General features: G+C 37.7%; 1 long non-coding RNA gene across 1 annotated transcript in view; it reads right to left on the minus strand.

Moving 5' to 3' along the window:
* Positions 1 to 2,130: 2,130 nt before the first annotated feature.
* Positions 2,131 to 22,589, minus strand: part of LOC139734424 (uncharacterized) — a 35,067-nt gene continuing 14,608 nt past the window's right edge. Inside the window, exons 2-3 of the long non-coding RNA XR_011711158.1 lie at positions 19,851 to 19,916; positions 2,131 to 2,188 (exon numbers count right to left, since the gene is read on the minus strand). This is a non-coding gene — a long non-coding RNA (uncharacterized lncRNA). The remainder of the gene's footprint in view (positions 2,189 to 19,850; positions 19,917 to 22,589) is intronic.

A 22,589-nucleotide genomic window follows, 5' to 3' on the forward strand; every position in this document is an offset into this window, starting at 1 on the left:
TTAAGTCCCTGCTCTCATGGAGTCTTTGATAGTCAATCATCAGGTTCTACTACAAGGATCACATACTGCATGTGATCCAGCACCACAGTGTGTCCAACAAACAACAAGCCAGACACACCTGAATCCCCTGGTAATCTCTTTCTTCTTGAAGACAGAGAGAAAAAGAGACATTGTGAGAGATATAGGGACAGAAGGAGAGAAAGATTGATACAAAGGGATCGAGAATCATAGGAATAGAGTGAAGGAGGGGGAGAAGATAAAGAGGCAGAGATATTATAAAATATATTGTTATATTATATGTATATATCATGAGAAAGAGAGATAAAGAAAGACTAAAAGAGATAAAAGATTAAAATGCAAAAACCAGCACATCTATTTTTATCAACTGAAGCTGCTTAAAACAAATAGAAAATAAAATTTAGAATATTTGTGATTAAGTTTGATAACATCTTCAAAATTATTTCTTGTTATGTAACAAGCAAAGTATCATTTAAAAGATTTTATTTTTTCTCTACATGATGATGACCTCACTTAAAAAAAAACTTTGAATATATAGCATATATCTGTTTTTGCATTCAAACTCTTCCAATAGAGTAAAAGAGATCAGAGAAACAGTCATAGATCAACAGAGAGAAACAAAGAAGCATGTAGAAAGATAAAAAGTTCAAAAGACTGACAAAGAGAAAATGTCAACTCCTACAGAAGTATTCCTAGACACCTCTCTGTCCTTATCAAACCATCAAAAATGATGATGAAAATTTATGATAGATAGACAAACGGGAGAATATAAATAAGCCAAAAGTCAGAGTTAAGGCATCAAAACAACACAGAACACAATCAAAGGACCATTCTATCAGATGCTTTATGTGTTATCACCAGCCAGTTTGAATTTATAATAATTGTCACAAACTAGTCTACTGCCTGAAGATTTCCAAGAGAAAAAGTTTCTGCCAACAAGCTCAATTGTTGGTAAGAGGCTCACCAGGCAAGTGGCTTAATGAGTTTAAAAATGGCAACCAAGTAATCATTCCCATTAATAAGAACTATTCATGAACCTCTTCTACCCAAGCTGAAAGCCTGTTGAGACATGTCTTGGAGCATACATGTAGTCTTCCCATTCCTTCTTTTATGTCCTTTTCTCTTTGGTTTCTGTCACAGTCACTATATGGAAGATATATTTACTTAAAGTGTGTTAACCCTTTGTCTGCTTTTCAGCGCCAATTGGCACAGAAACCCCCATAGCATTGTACACACTGTATAGAGTCCATGAGACAGAAAGGGTTACGCATTACCATGGAACAGAGAGGAGAGTGATGTATAAAGTTGGGTTGAGAAAACAATATTTCCTCTTTGCAGAAGAAATTGACGAAACACATTACAAAATTTTTGTATGTGGATTCAAGAAAAGTAGAAATATTAATGAAGCATTCAGAGAAAATATGTGGGAAATTAGACAATCTGTTCAATTAAGTTAAGAATTTTTACAGTATTGGTTTACTCAAAGTGCTGCCCTCTGACACACATCCTGGGCATGTCACGCACACAACAAACACAACACATGCACATGACACAAAACCAGCACACACAGCACTTCACACAATACATATAACGTAGCCTGGTACACAAACGCATACATACACAAAATGCATCAACTGAAGAAGTCTTTCTGTCTCATCAACATGTTTTACGCACAATTTCAACAGCATTACAAGATGGTGCTCCTGAATGAGATGATCAACTACGACAGGAGAAAGTTCCTGAGTGATCATTTGATCTATGACTACCATTTTGCACACATCCATTTTCAAATAAATAGTCAAACCTGACTAAAGTGGCCACCTAAGGGGAACGACAAAAAAGTGACCACTATAGACAGGTGGCCACTGCACAGGTCGGTGGCCATTTTGAATTTCAACACTTGCATTGTATTATAAAAGTGAGACTGATTACTAGTCTTGCATTGCAAATAATTCCAGAATTAAGTGTGACACACAAAAAAGATGAAATGAAAAATAATAAATAAACAAATAGATAAATAAATAAATACATAAACTAACAAATAGATAAATAAATAACCAAAAAAAAAAATCAATAAAGGATGGATGATTGGGGGGGGGGGGGGGAAACTCACCTCTGTGACATCCATGACCTTGATGGCTGCCAGCTGACCTGTCTTGACATGGCGACCCTGTAAAGTATGGGAGAAGATCGAGACAAAAGACAGGACATTATGAATACCAACAGGGCTCAAACTGATGAGTTATCTACACCCTTCACACAATCTCTAAAACTCTATATTCTTTCAAGTCCATGTGTACTGTACTTGCAAAGCTATTGGTCATTTGATCATGATCTCATGATCTACATATTGTGGAAACCCAGAGGTGGAGCATTGTGGAGAGTCCAGTATGAAGGTCAGTGCTATTGTGAGGATTGATTGACAGCATTACATAATACCTTCATTGGCGATGACAGTAAGTGACAGGACATTAGTGTTAATTGGCACAGAGGGGGACAAATGGTTGGAGTCAATGAACTACCACGCTATTAAAATGCACAAAGCAAAACCTGTGTCTGTAGTCACCTATTCAGTTCTTCTTTATCCCCACTGCTCACACTTGATACATAAAATTTAGAAGCTGTATAAGGGATGGTATAGTATTGGTCGAGGTGAGGATTCAGCTTTTAACTTTCTTGCAAGAAACTTTGAAACCACTTTATGAAATGTTAAAGAGCATACAATTCTAACAGGAATTCAGAGTTTATTTGATGAAAATCAGTTTTGAAATGGCTGAGATATCCAAAGACAAAGTTAAACAAAGCAATCCAAATAAAAGGAGGGTCCCACCTTTTATTAGGATCGCTTTGTTTTGGATATATCTCAGCCATTTCAAAACCAATTTTCATCAAATAAACTCTGAATTCCTCTTAGAATTCTATGCCTTTCATATTTCATAAGAGGTTTCTCCTTATCTTTAAAATCCCCATTAAAAAAAAGTTGGAAACCTGAAGCCCCATCTCAACCGAAACTGTACCATCCCTTTTAAGGCACAATTTAATAGTAAACTCTGCAATAAGTGTAAGTACTGTAACTATGTACTGCATACCACTTCAGATAATTTACAGATATTTCAAGTCATTCACATCCTATCACTGAACAGCCCCATAGCTGCTCTTTCAATGTAGGCTTTACATGTGTGTAGATGCAGTGTGCTGAAAAAAAAAAAGTCGAGAAGAAAGAAGTGCAGAAGAGTGTGAGGACTGCAGCTTCAAGAGGTTGGCATTGTAAGAAATCACAACATTGAGAGTCAAGGCTAATACTCCCATAATGTGGTTTCCACACCAATCCCAGGAAAAAAAAGAAATAATAAAGACACACGGATTTGGAAGCGTTCACATAATTTCAGGGAGATCGTGATAGCAGGATTTCTCCCAGGTCTCACTGGGCATTCTCTGGCAAGGTCAGACGGCCTTCTGCGAGACAGTTGGCACCTAGTCAACGCTGCATTTCGTCATCAGTCACCTAGCCAGAATGTCTGGCTTCAAACACGAAAGGTGCTGGGGGAAACCCTATTTAATACCCAAACAAAAACTGCACACACAAAAAAATCAAACCTAGAGTTCGACAAACACTTAACGGGGAAATCCACAACAACTGAATTGTATTGCAATAAAACAGCAGAAATACAAGTGCGTCAACTGATGTTGGGTCTCACTATTAAAGGCCTCAACAAATCATCTACGTCGGCATTATGAGTGCACACGTCTGATGTCTTGAGGTATTACCATGCAATGTACAGCTGTAGCATAGGTACAAAATCCCTGCAATTTGCCTGGTTCAGAGCCAAAGGCATGCAGTAAGTGACTTTTTGCTGACCAAATTGCTTTCGTGTGTCTAATACAAAAGTCCGTGTGTCCAGTACAAATTTGATGTGTCCAGTAAATCAGTTTCATGCATCTGCTAAATTGGTTCCACGCACACAGTAATTTTTCTTTGCTAAAACGGATGATACTGGCCAGTATTTGTATCCATGCTCCCAGTCGAACAAATGATGCAAAGATGCTAAGGTCCGCACAATCATCCATAACTATAGTGCACACACTCAAACTTTATAAAACAAATGATGCACACATCCACACAATCATGCACACACTCAAGCCTACAGATGTAAATTTTAAACATTTTAAACCACCTCTGGCACATCATAACTTTCATGATTGGCATTTTTTTTCCCATTTCAAAGTACTTTTGATGACTTCAAATTAATATATAAATCATTTATTCTACTACATGGTCTAAATGAAAAATGCAAGACGGCATCTATGCAGATCTGATATCTAATACTGCAAGTGTGACAGAGTTTAGATATTGTTGGTTCATTGGGACGTGAATTCTTATCAAATGATATTAATCACATGTAGCATGCACATGCAGCTGGCTCAAGTTTGGAATGTAATCAAATGTTATTATGAGACTATCATTTACCACGGTTTGATATTGGGCCTCGATCTCATGCCCCTTTCGTTTCTGCTCATGTCCACTGACTACCCATGACATCATGCACATATATAGGGTCAATTGCTCCCTGACAAATGGTGCTTCATATAATGCTTTTGTTGTTTGTGGTTAGTACATTTCATTGTATTCAACAAGGTTTCTCTGTCATTGACTTTCATAAACAAGTGCTTACATCAGGATGTATCACTAAATACATAATAGGCCTATGTAATAGCTTACAGGTCAATCTATCAAGAACAGTAAGATCATGTGTATAGAGAGGTCATATGTATGAGATGGTATCCTAGCTATTTATGCACGAAATATGCAGATTGTAATGAATATCATGGCTCAGCACTAACATTTTTCTCAAGTGGCTTTTTTGGGACTTTAAAATCTTTAATTCTGAAATTTTGGTGACCCCCTTCCCCCCTAAAAAACAACAACGACGTATTAACATAGAAAAAAAGAAACCATAACAATCTATTTTGAATCTTGGTTGCCCAACTGGCCCACCAAAAGATCACCTTTGTGGAAATTTGGTGGTCCAACTTCAATGTTAAGTGGCCCCAGACCCATCAGGGCACCACTAATACGGAGTCCTGAATATGCATCATGTCAATATTAACTTCTTCATCTCCAGGTGAAAGGGTAAAAAAGCATTACAAGTATTTTGCGGGATTTCAGTCACTATCATCCCCATGTGAACAGACCCCTTGGGACTTCATGTAGATTGCTTTAACACAAAGCTCCATTGTTTGCATTCACAACAACACCAACCCCAACGTGGAGAATTGATCGTCCTGGGGTTAACGAAGGCGAGAGCGGCGGGGTTCGCACCCTCGAAAAATATGGCGGTTTCGATTTAACTCTTTTTCTCGGGACGCGTTGACGAACGGGGATTTGTCACCTCCCCTTCAGATTCTGCACTTCAACCCTTAAATTGGCTCAAAAGTCTTTCAACATCTGTTCTACAAACTGGGCTGAATGCGGCATTACCATTATTGCTTGCCTTGGATCCACTTTGTGTACCGGGTGTCTAGCTTTCCTGTTAGTCACTAACTATGCCTGGTCTGGGTCGTTCAGTGTAGCTCTCATTATTAATCATCAAGTGGTGGCTGTAGGAATACAGGCCTCATAGACATTTCAAACTGATGACACAAGGGCCCGAATTCACGAAGGTAATACAATTGAAACCATGGTTTAAACCATGGACAAAAACCATGGAGCGCCAAGTGTCGCACGGAATATTTCGTTACGAAATTGGTCATTTCGTCGACAAAAAGCCTGTTTCGTTAACGAAATTATCATTTCGTGGAGGAAATGTTCATTTAGTTACAAAATGTTGTCTTTTTGTTACAAAATAATCATTTCATTGACGAAATGACTGATTTCGTAACGAAATATTCCATGCGACACTTGGCGCTCCATGGTTTTTGTCCATGGTTTAAACCATGGTTTTATTTGTACCACCTTCGTGAATTCGGGCCAAGGAGTGAATTGTATTAATCTCTTGTTTGCTTGTTCTGTAATTCACTGGTGCTACTGTATCATCAGCAACACTGAATCATAAATCTTTTTATCTTGTTCACAGAAATATTCAAGCAGATATTACTGTAAAACGAGGAATATTTGCGTGCATTTTAATTTCGCGAATTTCGTGAGAGCCAAGATTTGCGAAATTAATATGCATGCGAAGGCTCTTGTCTACGCTACAGCGCATTGAATGCCAGAGGCATTTCGCGAAAATTTCCGTGAAAAAGGCCTTCGGCTTCAATTCTCAAAAATTTCATGCCACTAAAATAATATGTTTTACAGTATCATCTTATAAGCCATTACTAAATTGGCACAAACCCTTTGAAATTTCCTGCCTATCTGAAATTGGAGAAAGATGAGATGAAACTGCTAAGAGTCATGAAATTTACACACAACATTTAAAAAATGTTTATTTTGGGGAGAAACAGGAACTCATATTCTTAAAATATGTTGCCAATTTAAGTCTTAGTTATAAATAAGTCTTTTCGTAATTAGCTCATGTGCATGTTGTTATAAATGACCTTTCTCTTTTCTCAGTTGGTTAGCCGCTTCACTGTTTTCAAAGCAACATTATGCGTAAGCTTGCCCTGACTAACAATTTAAGGCATTTGTGTTATAAGCAATGAATGAACTCGCGTTTAGATCGGGTGATAAGAATGGTCCATCAATTGACACTTTGGGAAGCATCCATTCAATCGTTTTGCAATGAATGCATTGATTTATGTGTGTGTGTGTGTGTGTGTGTGTGTGTGTGTGTGTGTGTGTTTGTTTACATTGCCAAATTACTAGGCTTGTAGTCAGGTGGATGTGCTGGTATGCACCACTTCAAAGGATCACATGAATAAACATTATATCACAGATGCTTATCTCAGTGAATTTAGGAACCAACATGCCTGTTAGCACAAATGAGCTTTTCCTGCTCATGCGCAAATTGGAACTACGAATTAGCTTATTTCGCAATAAAGAGGCTTTTGAAATTCTGCATACAAAAGAAACAATCATGTATATAAACAACAAAGGGTTCAAATGAAAGAAAATGTTCTATTCTATACACTGATGCAGTATAGCAATAATAGGTAACACTTATCATATAGAGACACAGTGCCAAACCACAAAAATGTGGTTTCAAAGACCCCGATGGGATCTGATAAAAGAAAGATCTCTCAATAATTCAAAGCAAACAGACAGAATTCCCAGAATATTTGCACTGTGAGTTCACACCAGGCAAAACCTCTATGGATGCATCCTTGGCTTCTTGCATTACAGGTAATTTGTTAATAAAAATGTTAAAACATTGAATGATAGGCTACCGATCTATTTCCTCGATTCACCATGTGTCTCCTTGGGAATTCCTAACAGGGTGTACCATTGATGTAGAGGAATTGTGTCTGGAAAACTAGGTCACCATAAATAAAACATTATTAAATCCAGCAATTCATGTTGCAATGACAAAAGTATGTGGGTCACATAGAGGATCTTTTTGTAAGAATATGACCGTGTTTTAAGAGGATAAATAAAGCAGCATATGTGTACGCATCACTTTGTATTGTTGTGCCTGCCAAACGGCATTGGCCAGAATCTACAACACAGATCTGTAAAACCCAATGGTGTTGTAAGTATGTGCCATCTCTCTCTTAATCTCTATGCAAATATGGACAAATCACACATACATGTACACTCGCTCGCACACACACACACACACAATCTGATATTGTGTTCGACCACACATCACATAGCTATGCACGGAGATGGGCACGGCACATTCAACAGTTGTACCCCCACCAAACTGAAATGCAAATATTATTCGAGAATTCGGTGGCCTTCGATTCATACCGCGTGACATGTTTTCCTCCTTTCATTTCCATATTGATTCAGTCTGGATTCACTGAATCCGAGGCGATGATTCACCCGGCATGGCGGATAGTCTCGCCTCCAGACTCTGTCATAAATTACCACACCTGTGAGTGCCGTGCACACAGAATACTGCACATGTGACGACACATGGAATATGATGCATCTGATTGCCTTGAAACCATAGGCCCTACTACTTGTACCTGTGCCATGCAGTAAATGTACACACATACAATCTCATTCAGGCCCTTTAGGGCAGGCACATAGAGGTATGTGTATACTGTAACATACATCTTCATTCTACAAAATAACCCATGTACAACTGTAAACATACAGTGATAGCTAAACTGGGTACCATGTTACACGCAACATGATCTGGTTTCCAGAAAAGTCGCAGAACACAGACAGGCATACAATGTACCGGGTAATTGCATTTGACTAAATCCCCCCCCCCCCCCAGTGAATTTTCACAATTTCTTGTAACTTCCCTAATTATTATCCAATTCTGATAAATTTTCACTGACTGTTCACGTAAATCTGAAAAATTCTTTCTTTTCAGAATAGCTTTTAACAATTCTCAAATTGCCCTTTAAACCACTTACCGCTAACAGCAGCTCGTTATGTTATATGTTAACCATGTAAAAATTTACAGGATATCAGAACCAAGGGGTTCACTCTCCAAGGTCCAGCTATTCATGCACTATACTTCCCACTAGGTTTGCCACAGTTTACATATTGCTGCATCATTGCAACTCAAAATTCAACTGTCTTTTTCTTACATTATAAAGGCTTTTGTATAAGTCAAAATCATTTCTGCAGCATGTTTTCTTCCTTCACACAGCTGAAAGTTGAATTAACTTAAACTCACAATGGTACAGCCTAATATTTTTTCTTGCAACAGCCATCATGAGTGACTTGCCTTCTTCAATAGTGAGAACCGACAGGCTCAATAGATTCTTACTACATTGTACAATACAGCATATTTCCTCTGCTCACAATTTTTCCCTCTCACTTCCCCTGAACACATCCGGAGATTGCAAATGGTACTTTGCGCTTTTCTTAAGAGCGGCGTAATGATGATCGTGATGATGCGTAATGTCATCTTCAGTTCTGGGCTCATCTCCGCGGATACCCAGTCGTCCAGATACCCTACCCCCAGCGACCTTTCAGAGGGTCTCCAGCGGCCGCATCCTCCTGTTCATTAGCATGTTCCACTGCACTCGTCGAGATGAACGAGGCTGACATGAATACGAGACAGAAGTATGCTGCTCGGCGTCCGCATGGCCACAAAATGGCTTGCAGCAGCCTATCACGAGGGGCTGTTCACACTACCATTATGAGTGGAAAGGTTAATTGTATTTGGTGTGATCTCTTTTGGCAATTTTCCAAAATTAATCTTATTTTGTCTCATATCTCGCCTAGAACATCCATCTCCTGAACTTTAAATCAACTGAAATCAAAGTCAAATGTCGCCAAAAGCCCTCTTCCAAACTCCCAACCCTTGATCCCACACTGTATATCTTGTGTTGTGTACTGTATGAACAGAGCTAGAAGCCATTTGACTCTTGGTACTGTATACGCTATAATTTTCGCGTACATAAATTTTCGCGAATTGCCGCCGTCACACATTTTCGCGAGTGGTTAAATTCGCGATTGGGGGACCAGAGAAAATATGAAGTGGCAAAGAAAGTGTGAATTTTCAACTTACTAGCAAATAAGAATGATACTAGTTATACACTGCATGAAAAAAAAAAAACTTACCAAACTCTGCGAACTAGTAAGTTAGAATTCAACATTTTTGAAGTGGTTAAGTCCATCGCGCTAGATTTCTGACGAGTGGTCCCCTTGCGATAATGGATTGGCTCTCTACAGTACTGAGTATTCGTAAGTAGACGTGGACGTGCGCGTAAACGAGCTTAGCCAGTATGGTCTGTTCGGTAAGCCTTGACATGGTATACTAGTACTGAAATGTTCGTATCATCAAGGCAAGGGATTCATTTTGGAAGGTAATGTTTTCGCGTGTTGTTAATTTCGCGAATAGCTCCTGACTCGCGAAATTCGCGAAAATAAAACCCCCGCGAAATATATAGCGTATACAGTAATCAAGAAGGATATCAGTTTTGCATATATATGTATGGCTTGCAAGAAGGGACTGTTCACACTGCACGATTGATTCTAAATTTAAAAAACCAATTTTATGCGTTTGAGAACATCAGTTTATTGACAATAGGCAAATGGTACTTAATTTCCTTTGTTCAAAGTTCTATAAAGATATGTCTCATCATAATGTCATTTTTCTTGAAGTGACCCTTTGTTCAACATAAACTAAAATGGTGAACCACTGTTATTCAAACTTGATTTTAAAGGCATAATTTACCATTTGCATATGAAACAAAAACCCAGCATTAGTGCTTTTAAATATTTCTAAAATGTGAGTTAGGGATAGAAACAACCCCTGTAAAAATTTGAATGGATAAAATTGATGTTAAGTATTGTTAAATAATTAATAACAAGGAAAAGTAGAAATTACGCGGTGCGTAATATATGTCCCCGCCGGAAGTAGCATTTTGTAGCAAAATGTACAATATAGGTAAAAAATCAAGGTCAAAGGTCAAAGAAGTCAAAGGTCAAAATTCTGTGTAGAAGTTTTGAAGTGCTCACCTAGTGCCATCACATAAAGCAAACGGAATCGAAATCGGGTTAGAAATGGCGAAGGAGTAGTATTTTGTAGCAAAATGTACAACAAAATGTAGGTCAAAAATTAAGGTCAAAGGTCAAAGAGGTCAAAGGTCAAAGAAGTCAAAGGTCAAAATTCTGTGTAGAAGTTTTGAAGCCCTCACCTAGTGCCATCACATAAAGCAAACAGAATCGAAATCGGGTAAGAAATGGCGAAGGAGTAGCATTTTGTAGCAAAATGTACAGTACAATACAGGTCAAAAATCAAGGTCAAAGGTCAAAGAAGTCAAAGGTCAAAATTCTGTGTAGAAGTTTTGAAGCCCTCACCTAGTGCCATCACATAAAGCAAACAGAATCAAAATCGGGTTAGAAATGGCGAAGGAGTAGCATTTTGTAGCCAATGTACAATATGGGTAAAAAATCAAGGTCAAATGTCAAAGAAGTAAAAGGTCAAAATTCTGTGTAGAAGTTTTGAAGCCCTCACCTAGTGCCATCACATAAAGCAAACAGAATCGAAATCGGGTAAGAAATGGCGAAGGAGTAGCATTTTGTAGCAAAATGTACGATACAGGTCAAAAATCAAGGTCAAAGGTCAAAGAAGTCAAAGGTCAACATTCTGTGTAGAAGTTTTGAAGCCCTCACCTAGTGCCATCACATAAAGCAAACAGAATCAAAATCGGGTTAGAAATGGCGAAGGAGTAGCATTTTGTAGCCAATGTACAATATGGGTAAAAAATCAAGGTCAAATGTCAAAGAAGTAAAAGGTCAAAATTCTGTGTAGAAGTTTTGAAGCCCTCACCTAGTGCCATCACATAAAGCAAACGGAATCGAAATCGGGTTAGAAATGGCGAAGGAGTAGCATTTTGTAGCAAAGTGTACAATATAGGTCAAAGGTCAAGGTCAAAGGTCACGACTGAAATTCTGTGTAGAAGTTTCAAAGCTCCCATGTAGTGCTATCATATAAAGCAAACAGAATCAAAATTGGCTCATAAATGACAGAGAAGTAGCAAATTGAAGATTTTGATCACACACGGACGCACACACGGACAGACACACGGACGGACGGACGGACGGACGGACACACGGACACACACACGTACGGAGCCCGTTTCATAGTCCCCTGCTCGAACTCGTTCGGCGGGGACAATAAATTGTTAAACAAAATGTGAACAATACACACTTTGTAGTTATAATAAAAATGTTTCAAGACTAAACCGTCTAGTTACGTTTTATTGAGAAAAATACAGATATCTCCTTAATATTTCACGCTTTATCGCGAAAATTTTATATGATGATTGATAGCATGTTCTGTGGCACAATAGACCTACACGATGCATAAAATGTCATATCTTGAAAAATTTTTAAATCACTGTTCCCAAAGGTAAACAGGACCTTTAAGGACCTGGTGGGTGCGAGAAGACATGAGTGGCCTGAATAAATTGATCTTTATTCTACCCAATGTTTTAAAATACATTATCACTACCCTAAACCCTATCTTACTCTACAATCTAAGTAGGCCTACAGTATTGGCAGCACCATTGTACTCACCAGTGGATACAATTACTCAAAATTTATGACAAACTTGGCAGTCTTGAGGGTTGTCCATCTACGCTTGCGCATAAAACATACACACATAATAAGCTGTACGTGCAAGCATACACTGTACACACATGTACACTGTATACATACATACATACATACATACATACATGTATACATGTATACATATGTACATACATCGGTTTTTATCATTACAGTAGTATCACTTTTATTTAGTAATAATCACAATTCCAGCACAGTTACAGGACTGCAATGACTAAGATTGCAAAGCCCAATGAATGCCGTGAAATTACATCATCACTCATAATTTTTTTTTCAACACTCTACTCAAATCAATTCATACAGGAATTTTTCAGTTTGGCGAGTACGTGTCGACAGAAATGATCTAGTCAATTATCGCACAAAGTGCTTATTGTACCGTGCCAACTTCATGAAATGTAGACATGCCTCTTTAAATTCACTGGTTTTGGTTTCATGATCAAGTCCTTGACTAATCACATGGGCAGTTGAAGGACAGTGTGGCAACACTTGGAGTTGCTGTTTGAAGTTCATTGTTTGAATTTTGTGGGGGGGGAACAAATTTACACGCAGAACTACAAGGTGTACAAATAGTTGAAATAATTTTGAGATCATTATCACACCTTTAAAGTGCAGGCATGGGCCACAGAAAAATGTGCACATCTTTTGCTCACCCTGTTCAGTTTATTGCAGGTAGGCCTACTGCATATTACACAAACAGCTCAAACAGGAAATAACCGATTGGGCGACAGAATGCATACAGTGGGTTAGATAGCAGCAGGGGATGGGAAACAAAATGAATGATAAAAACAAAAACAAAGACATGCCACTAGAAAATGTTGTAAAGGTCACGCGTCAGCGGTCATAGTTAGAATAAAACAAAGACACTGATGCGCTACTACAAACTTAACAAGATAAAAAGACATCAAGTCTTGCAGAATACTGTTAAGGTACATCTGTACCATTCACTAAGATGTCTTCCCTGCCAAAGCAACCACACCAAGACATCGTGTAGGCCCTATGCACTAGAACCTTCCCAAGGCATGCTAGACTTCATTCTATTTCTTTATCTCTCTCCACGTACATATCTAAACATACTCAGTACACTGCATCTCAACACATAAAAACACACAAACAGCAACACATACAGCGTACATGTACGCACAGGCAAGCTTATCCACTGGAAAGGACACTACACATACAACTTTGATCTACAGCAGGCCATCAATTTGAATACAGCCATGCCAGACTGGTTCTTTACAGCTAAACTAATATTTCTTTTCCTTTCATTTCATTAAAATACTAACAAGGGTATAACATGGCACTCATCAACAATATGCCAATTGTTAGCACATCAATTAATAATGGATTATCCACTGAATGTACTGGTCATGAACAAAGCAAGAAATGAGAAGAGAAAGATACTAATAAACAAAGACCAAACAGATATTGTGTGGGAAAGTTTCCTTGATGCTCCAGAGAAGCCATATTAATGTCCTTCCGATACTCGAACAAATCCTTTCTCTTCCGTTCCTTACAATACAAAGACTCATTCGATACACTCTGAACAGATGCGTCTCACATATCATTTACAAGGCCTACCAACCAATTACAAACTCAACGAGCTACAAAAGAGCCCAGAGCTACGTGTAGATCATTAAAAACAAAACAAAACTGTAGCATCTACAGTGTAATGTAAACACAAGAGAAAAAAAAAAGATTTTGAACAAGTTTCATGTTTCGTGTATTTCTGAATGAGAAATCAAAGAGATACAACTTGATAATGTTTAATGCAGGATGTAATCCACACATCAGCTTACAATACTTTACAAAACATACTGTAGTAAAGACTGTGAGAGGATAATCTTTGTTTTGCCATCTCAGATAAGAAAGTATCCCTGGAATTTGTGTAGATGTCAATACTTTCATTACAGTGATGCAATGATAGAAAACAGGATATGATATCAAAAAAAAAAATCTCAAATATTTCAAGAGTTATGACAATTTGCACATTGATAATTCAGCAAACATTGTGTCATGCAAGAATCTTGGCTTTGATGTGGCTCGCGGCGGTAGATTTGCCTCGTTTCACACAAAGAATATCACTTGATTTACCATTTTCTCAACTGAAACATTTTCATCATGATTCTAACAGAGATGCTTGGAGGACTTCATCATAAGAATCTTATGCAGACAAAAATATCAATGACCAGTGGTATTCTTAATCAACATTCACGCAAATTTGTGGTATCTAATGAACACACGAAAGGAGAAATTTTACGTTGTATAGAATTTGTATGCTGAGGAGTCTTTAACAACATCTGAGGGTTTTTTGTTTGTTTGTTTGTTTGTTTTTTCATCTTGACTTGTCCATATGCCGCTGCTGTGCCTAGTAACTGATCAACACTCAGACAGTAAAAGTATACTCCTCCCAAAGTATCAAAATGGCTGCTCTTCTGTACAATTTCTTTCACTTTAAAGGAATACTCTCCCTTGAAGACTACAGTGAAACACAATATTTTCGCAGCATGAAATTTTCGCGAATTGGAGTCAACAGCCTTTTGTGCAGCATGAAATTTTCCCTTGTTGTCTCTAACATTCCATGCATATAGTGTAAACAAGAACTTTCGCGTGCATTTTGATTTCGCAAATCTTGGCTCTTGCGAAATTCGCGAAATTAAAATGCATGCGAACATTCCTCATTTTACAGTACTTATCATTTGCAGATGAAAAAAAGAACCCAGCTTTAGCACTTCAAAATAGTTCTAAAATGTGAGTTAGGGATAGATATAACCAACATAAAAATGTTAATCAATATAATCAGTGTTAAGTACTGTTAAATATACAAAATGTGAACAATAGTTGTACTAAAATCATTTCCACAATTCCCAGAATAAACCATTTGCAATTATGATTTATTGAGAAACTTAGAGATATCTCCTTGTATTTGCAGCTTTATTGCCAAATTTGGCAGGATGTTTTGTGATACAACTGAACTATATGCATCAAATGTGATGATTCAATTTTTTTTTTTAATCACTACTCCCAGTGGTAAACAGTGGCTTTATAACATAATCTGGAATAACACCTTTTTCCTTGTGTAACATATCCCAGCGGCCCTTCGTTAATCAAACAGGCGCATGAACAAGCACACTGGGGATGAGGTTGACTTATCCCTGGACAAAGAAGCTGGTATTCTTATCACTTCTCAGGTTACAAACAGGATGGCTGTTGAGAGCTGTGTCCATGGGCAATGTGCCGCAGAAAGGGTCGGGATTGCATACCAGTCTCCAGCCATCTGATACCATTTTGGATCATCCATCATACAATGTATTTCCACAAACACACGCACAGAGGCATTTGCCAAAAACGCACCTGATACATCAATGTCACACACATCTCTATCAGTTACGCACACAGCACACGCACGCAAACGTTCACACACACACACACATACACATTGTGATCTGCAAAACTAAAAGCATTTATAGTGCACGTTCCAACAGTCTCTGAGTTGCTTGACAGTGCACTGTAACTAAAACATGTAAGATCCCAAAAGTGTGTGCTATAAAGATGAATTACTAACCCAATTTAATACATTTAAAACATGTATAGTAAGCAATGAAGTGCATTGTATTTGCAATGGCGTGCATATGGGCACCATTCTAGGACGCAAACCGCTGGGCTCACCATGCACAGTATATTATATGACCATATGGAGTGACTTCTGCCTCCCTTTCATTTTCTCCATTCTTTTTATTGGGGGGGGGGATACAGAATTCCCTCTATACGGTCACATACAATATAATACACTGGGCAGTAAATCCAGCAGTTTGCTTTGTAAAATGGCGTTAATACGCATACCACTGCTAATCACATTAGAAATTTGCCTAAGCGCTTCTTTTATCTTTGATTGTAATATCTCGCTGAGAGTGAATCACAGTGTTAAAGACGAAAGTTGAAAGCTGGGTTATACACGAAATTTTGAAATTTAAATGCAATTATGTCCCAATCTCAAAGATATTATCTGACAGATCATTATTTTGAAGTTATTCAGGGAGGAAAAATACTGTTTTATATTTCAGAAGCAGAAGAATTTAATTTTCATTGGTTTGTTTGATCTTTTCTTTTTTACACGATCGATGGAAAATTGTGAGGTGATGACATCATCAGCTCACTCATTTGCATATTCATGACAACTGTTCAAAAACTTTTTTCCAATAATCAGCAAAATATCACAATCTTATAACTTCTCTAATTTTTACCTGATAAAGATCAAAGTTCCACTGTTGTGCTTATAACATTTTAATCTATCTTTTCTAATTTTTAAATGGTCTGGAATTCTCTTTCAAGTAAAAGAAAAACCACACACTTTCTCAACCACTTGCAAAAGAACCCTGAATAAATGACCAAACAATAAAGACATGTACAGAAACTGACATCCCCTTTGATAGCCGTCAGTTATGCATGATACAATTTGTTTAGTGTTATTCTTTGAATCGTATTCACCTGTCTTCAAATCCTGTCAAATATGGTGTGAATGATTCTAAACTGACATGCTGCAGGTCAGTTTCTGATTGGAGTCTAAAGCCCAAGGCCCCCTTCAGAGAATGACATCTGGTCAGAAAAGGGTTGCATGCCTTTTCTGAACTCTGGCAGCTCGCAGGATCAATACCCCAGTGAGCCTTGACGACGTCTGAACTTGGCCTGGGTTACTTGTCAAGGCACTTCCTGTGTTCAAGAAGCCCAGTTAAGAATGCAAACACTATGCCCAATACTCCTCTAGCCTCTTAACAATAGACCCTTATCGCACTAATCTTGGCAAACAATGTAGCCCATTCAGGGCTGAACTATGCACAGGGGGGCTACGCACTTTACAATCAACACACGCAGTTGTTAACAAGGAGCAAGATATAATAGCAGTGTTTATTAAAGGATGCATGTAGTTTTCCCAATTTGAATAATGACTGCATTTCCCTTCAGAATATGAACTACCAGTAACAAAAAACGTTCCAGTTTGCAATCACAGGGCTGAAGGCATCACAACTATGACTCAAGCACACTGCCAAATAAAGATGCATGATTTTGATCACAAGCACGCCAATTTCATCATTTTTTTTCTTCTCCTGTTAGTGTATCACCATGCGTGACTTAATTTCCTTTTTTTTTTTTAAACTGCCGGGAGTTGTAAACTTTGACTGCTATACTTAGCTGAAACGTGAGCACATGAACACCCTATAAATAACGCTGGGTTAGATAGTGCCATATTTGACCTACTACATGCATGCCAGCCCTTTGTGTGCTGTCTTACTCAGCACGGCATCATCTCTCGTTAACGTCAACACTCATAGAGAATTTGACATCTCAAGAGCAGACTGATGCACACAAATCGCCATGACAACAGTGGCTATAATCATCCTTCCTTGCTTCGTTCTCTTTCCCTTTCTCTCTCTCTCGCTGCCTACCAAACTCTCCCTCTTCAAAATAACATCATGATTCCTGTAATAGCAGTTGATACAAAGTTTAGACATGCGTGCTAGTGCTATGGCATACATATAGCACCCCTGGTGACTGGCAGGATACACTTTGTACATCTTAAAGGGATATTTATAGTTTCGGTTGAGATGGGGGATTCAGATTTTAACTTTTCGCAAGATAATTAGAAATCACTTTAAATCATACGAAATATTACAGAGTATACAATTCTCAGAGGTATTCAAAGTCTGTTTTGTTGAAAATGAGTTTTTAAATGGCTGAATATCCAAAAACAAAGGAAAACAAAGTGTTTTTAATCTTGGATATCTCAACCATTTCAAAACCAATTTTTATCAAATACACTATGAATTCCTCTTTTAATTATGTCCTTTTCTCACATCTCATAAGAGGATTCTCATTATCTCACAAAAATAGTTGGAAACCTTACGCCCCATCTCAACCACAACAATACCATCCCTTTTATAACCCATCACGTCCCAGGACCCGCATTCCTCTGGTTTGGTGCCATATCTTTTTGTCAATAGTTTTGCCATTCACTATCGATATTTTATAACGTGCAACAAAATATACCTTTTCTAATTTGAGTAACTTTTCTGTCACATATATTTCCATCAGTTAGAAATGCTAGCATTTAGTGTTATATAAGTGTTACTCATTATCAACATTTATAGTAATAACAGCATTACGTACTACTACTACTATTATTATCATCATTATTATTATCACTATTATTATCATTATTATTATTATTATCATTTTTATTATTATTATCAAATGTAATCATCATCATCATCATTATCAGTTGCAAAATCATAAAAAGTCTCAACACTGCTAAATATATAATTGATCTGTAAATTGGCAACACAATTTAGACATTTGAAGTTAATATTCATCTTTCAAATTGACTAGTTTTTTTTTGTGTGTTTTTCTTCTTCTTTTTTTTTTGGGGGGGGGGGGTGGTATTTGCATTTCTTTTTTGTTTTGTGTTTGCAGATTTAATAAAATATAACCAATCGAAATTTAGTCTCTCTGCAATGTTGTTACGAGTACATATTGTGGCATCTTCATGACACATTGAATTGCTCTTTACAGACTGAGAGAATCGCACAGTACATTAAGGGGAGAGGATGAAGGGGAAAAAAACTGAAAAGAAAATGCAGTATAAACAAAACCCGTGAAGACTTGCCAAACCATGCTCTTCTATTTCTCGGGGGCAGTTTCCGCCCCCATGATTGCCTCAATCAAGTCTAAACAAGAGCCAAATCATTTGACAATTTGGTGGGACAGCCAGTCGACATGCTAGATAGGCCCTGTCTACTGCAGAGCAGCGCTGATGCCCAGCCAAGCTCGGCTATTAAAGTCGAACTATTTATTCCTGCGCAGAGCCTGCATTTTTTCAACGCGGCAGCGACGATCGCGTCTAGAGCACCGATTTATGGAGAGAAGGGGCAAATTTTGTCAAAATTATATTTGAAATGGGAAGCTTTCCTAATGAAAGACCTATTTTGGAATAGAGTGACGAAATCGCAATCTGAGGCACATGAGGGGGAAAAGAGAAGACTAGAAGAATTATTGTCACGTATCCTCGGCATGGACACCCTAAAAATGGAGCAATTTATCTTGCCCTCGTCCAAGTCGACTTTCCCTAAAATAGAGTCAAAACCTCACGGTTCTTCCTCTGACCTACACATGAATCTTCACAAAATTATTCCCTGGTTAAAAACCAAATTTAAAAAAAAATGTAATCACTGACATTGAACTATTGTGGTGTTGAACAACTTTATAACCCATTCCATACGGAAACCTGGTGGCCTGTGCATCAAGTCTATGAAGATTTCAGAATTCAGTATGAAACAAGTTAATGGCTACAAACTGTTTGGGAGAAGGGGTTGCAGTTGATAAAGTAACAACTGAAAACATCACCTACTTGTAGGTACAGTGTACATCACACATTTTTGTGTACAATCTAATGTGTAAAATGTTAGGTGATGAACAAAACTACCTCTAACTAATCTGCATCAGTAGTTAGCAGGTCATTTTGGGGTTGGGATTATTCCTCTTTAAAGTTCAGAAAACAGTGTTGGAAAGTAACATCTCTTTTGCGTGTGTGTGTGTGTTTGTGTAACATATAAATGTTGGGGAATCCAAAAAGATACAATTTTGGGGTTTTTTTTAATGGCTTCATGAAACTACTAGTTCTTGTCATAGCACGTACCTTGTGGACTTGTCCGTAGGTACCATTACCTACTACTTCCATCAGGTCAAATATTCCAGCCGGATCCTGCAGTGCAGAGAAAGCATGGGGGAAATAAAATAAAAGAATGAATACTGCATGTCACAAACTGAAATTATATTCACAACAAAATTTGGGTGTCCAATAGCAAGCAATACTTGCAATAATGTACGTTGTACTACACGCACATCTCAATTTTAGACAAAGTACTGTACCAAACTGACCTACACTGTAAATGGAAAAGTTATATTATAATCAAAATTGGTTTTACATTAAGTGAAGTGGCATTCTACTATCAATACTTAATGCTACCTGAACGGTCAGGATGTCACAGAGTTGCATGCATAAAAAGAACAAAAACACACAAAAAATAACATTACATAAACAATGTCAGTCACTAAAGGCAAAATAAAGCATGGATAAAACACAAGGAGCTCATTACACAAGTTTATGCAGTCGTATTTGTCATATCTATCATTGTGCTCTCGAATATGGTGAACTTCACCATAAATTTGGGTCGAGGTCTAGGAAAATGTGGTCCATCAAATATGACACTCTCTTGGAAAGGAGGGGAAATTCAGTTATTGCAAGAGGAAGGTCAGGAATTTCTGTTTCTTTCTTTCAGGCTGGAGGCAAGGCTAGCAATGAGCAGGGGGAAGTGGAAACGGTCGAGGGCAGAAGATGGCCGACACCGTTGATGGAGACTTTCGCTGAGAATTCCACCATCGTCCATCCAGCTTGGCCCTCTTCCAGCCAATGACCTCCATCGCTGAAGAAGTCTAATTCTCACCCGAGCAACAACTTTGTCTTCCAATGTGATTAATGTGAGCATTGCAAACTTTAATCAGCAATTATGGGGGGGGGGGTGTGGTTGAAAAAGAAATTGGATGCTCGTAGTGATGGCTCAGGTACTAGACATATCATACCAACCAATTCAATATTCTTTTATGGTTTAACATACAGGTAACAATTGACATACACCAGGATATACTGTCTATCCCTGCTCAAGAGAGAAACCATACATTGTAGGTGATAGCAGGACAGTACTAGCATACTTTCATGATTGATATTGCAAAACTAAGCAGCTTGACTTGCAATGTCTACAAAGTGTACATTTAAAGGACAAGTTTACCTTAATAAACATAAGGTTTGAGAGAAAGTAGCAATATTAGTAGAACACATCATTGAAAGTTTGAGGAAAATCAGACAATCCGTTCAAAAGTTATGAATTTTTTAAGTTTTTGTGCAGTAACCGCTGGATGAGAAGACTACTGCAGTGTACGATGTCACATGCGTACAACAATATAAGGAAAATATAAAGAGAATTTCACAAAATTCCATCTTTTGAAAAAAGTACACATTCCCCTGACTCCTTACCAACAAATGTTATGGGTAATATTATTCCCCCTGCCTTTAGAACGAGGCAAGTGAAGTGCTCTTTTATTATGCGAAAAAAGTGAAAATATGTTGAATTTTCTTATACATTTTCTTTATACTGTTGTACGCAAATGACTCACAAGCTGTAGTAGTCTCCTCATCCAGCGGTTCCAACACAAAAATTTTAAAAATTCATAACTTTTGCATCGATTGTCCAATTTTCCTCAAACTTTCACTGATGTGTTCTACTAATATTGTTGCATTCTCTCAATCCTTATGTTTATGAAGGTGAACTTGTCCTTTAAGGCACCTGTACTGCTTCTTGATTGATTCCCATATCATTGCGATACAGCGCAGAAGATGGAGCTGATGAGTGAGGTATGCTTATTTACTTGTTCTTAACTTTGTGTGGGATGCTGTCCCAATTCGATGATTTCTGAATATTGTCTAGTACAGTGCACTCTTGTTATAACGAACACGGTTACAATGAAGTAAAATTTCAAGCCGCAAATTATCCGATCTTTGTTATTTATTATTTATTTGTTCGGTTATAATGAAATTTCAACATAACGAAATTTCGACATGACAAAATTTCGATATAACGAAAGAAGATTGCCGGTCCCACGGACTTCGTTATAACGGCAGTCCACTGTATAATATCACATCACAGGCTCAATGTATGAACAAAGCCTGTCTGATTTGAAGGCAGAGGTGTTAATACGAATTATTAAACATCCAAACATTTATTCCTTGATGTTTCTTGTATACTTACATGTATTTGGATACACATTTGTTGAAGGCTTTTCAAGATTGGAATGAAAATAGAATAAACAGAGAACGATGTAGTATGTAGATCTACAAAAAATGTAATAATGATAATTAGTAAGAATTTCACACAAAAATATGCAAAAGTTGGTACAACAACACACAGACACATCAAACACACACACACAATACTTGGAAAGCATACTCATACAATGTACAAATACAAACACACACACACACACACACACACACACATATACACACAATTAATGGTAGCCTAATAGATGTACACAATGTACCTGTTGGTTACGCTCACACCAAGACAAAAACGCAAACAGGAAGTGATTCCCTACATGATTGTATACACTCCCCAATCTTGTAATAGCCTTTGTTACAGGCTTCACCATTTTACTGCTATCATGTAGGTACAAACAGTAGGCCTTTGCACAAAACTACAAAGGTCAATGCATTATTCTAGCTAAGCTACACTCAACCTCGACTTCCTCAAGAATCTATCACTTCCAGGAATGGAATGCATCTTTTTGAACAAGAGACTGTAGACAGGAAATGGAGGTCACC

This window comes from Diadema antillarum, unplaced genomic scaffold (assembly GCF_040938485.1).
Source record: "Diadema antillarum isolate AM-2024a unplaced genomic scaffold, OU_Dant_1.0 seq00000526_RagTag, whole genome shotgun sequence".
NCBI lineage: Eukaryota > Metazoa > Echinodermata > Echinoidea > Diadematoida > Diadematidae > Diadema > Diadema antillarum.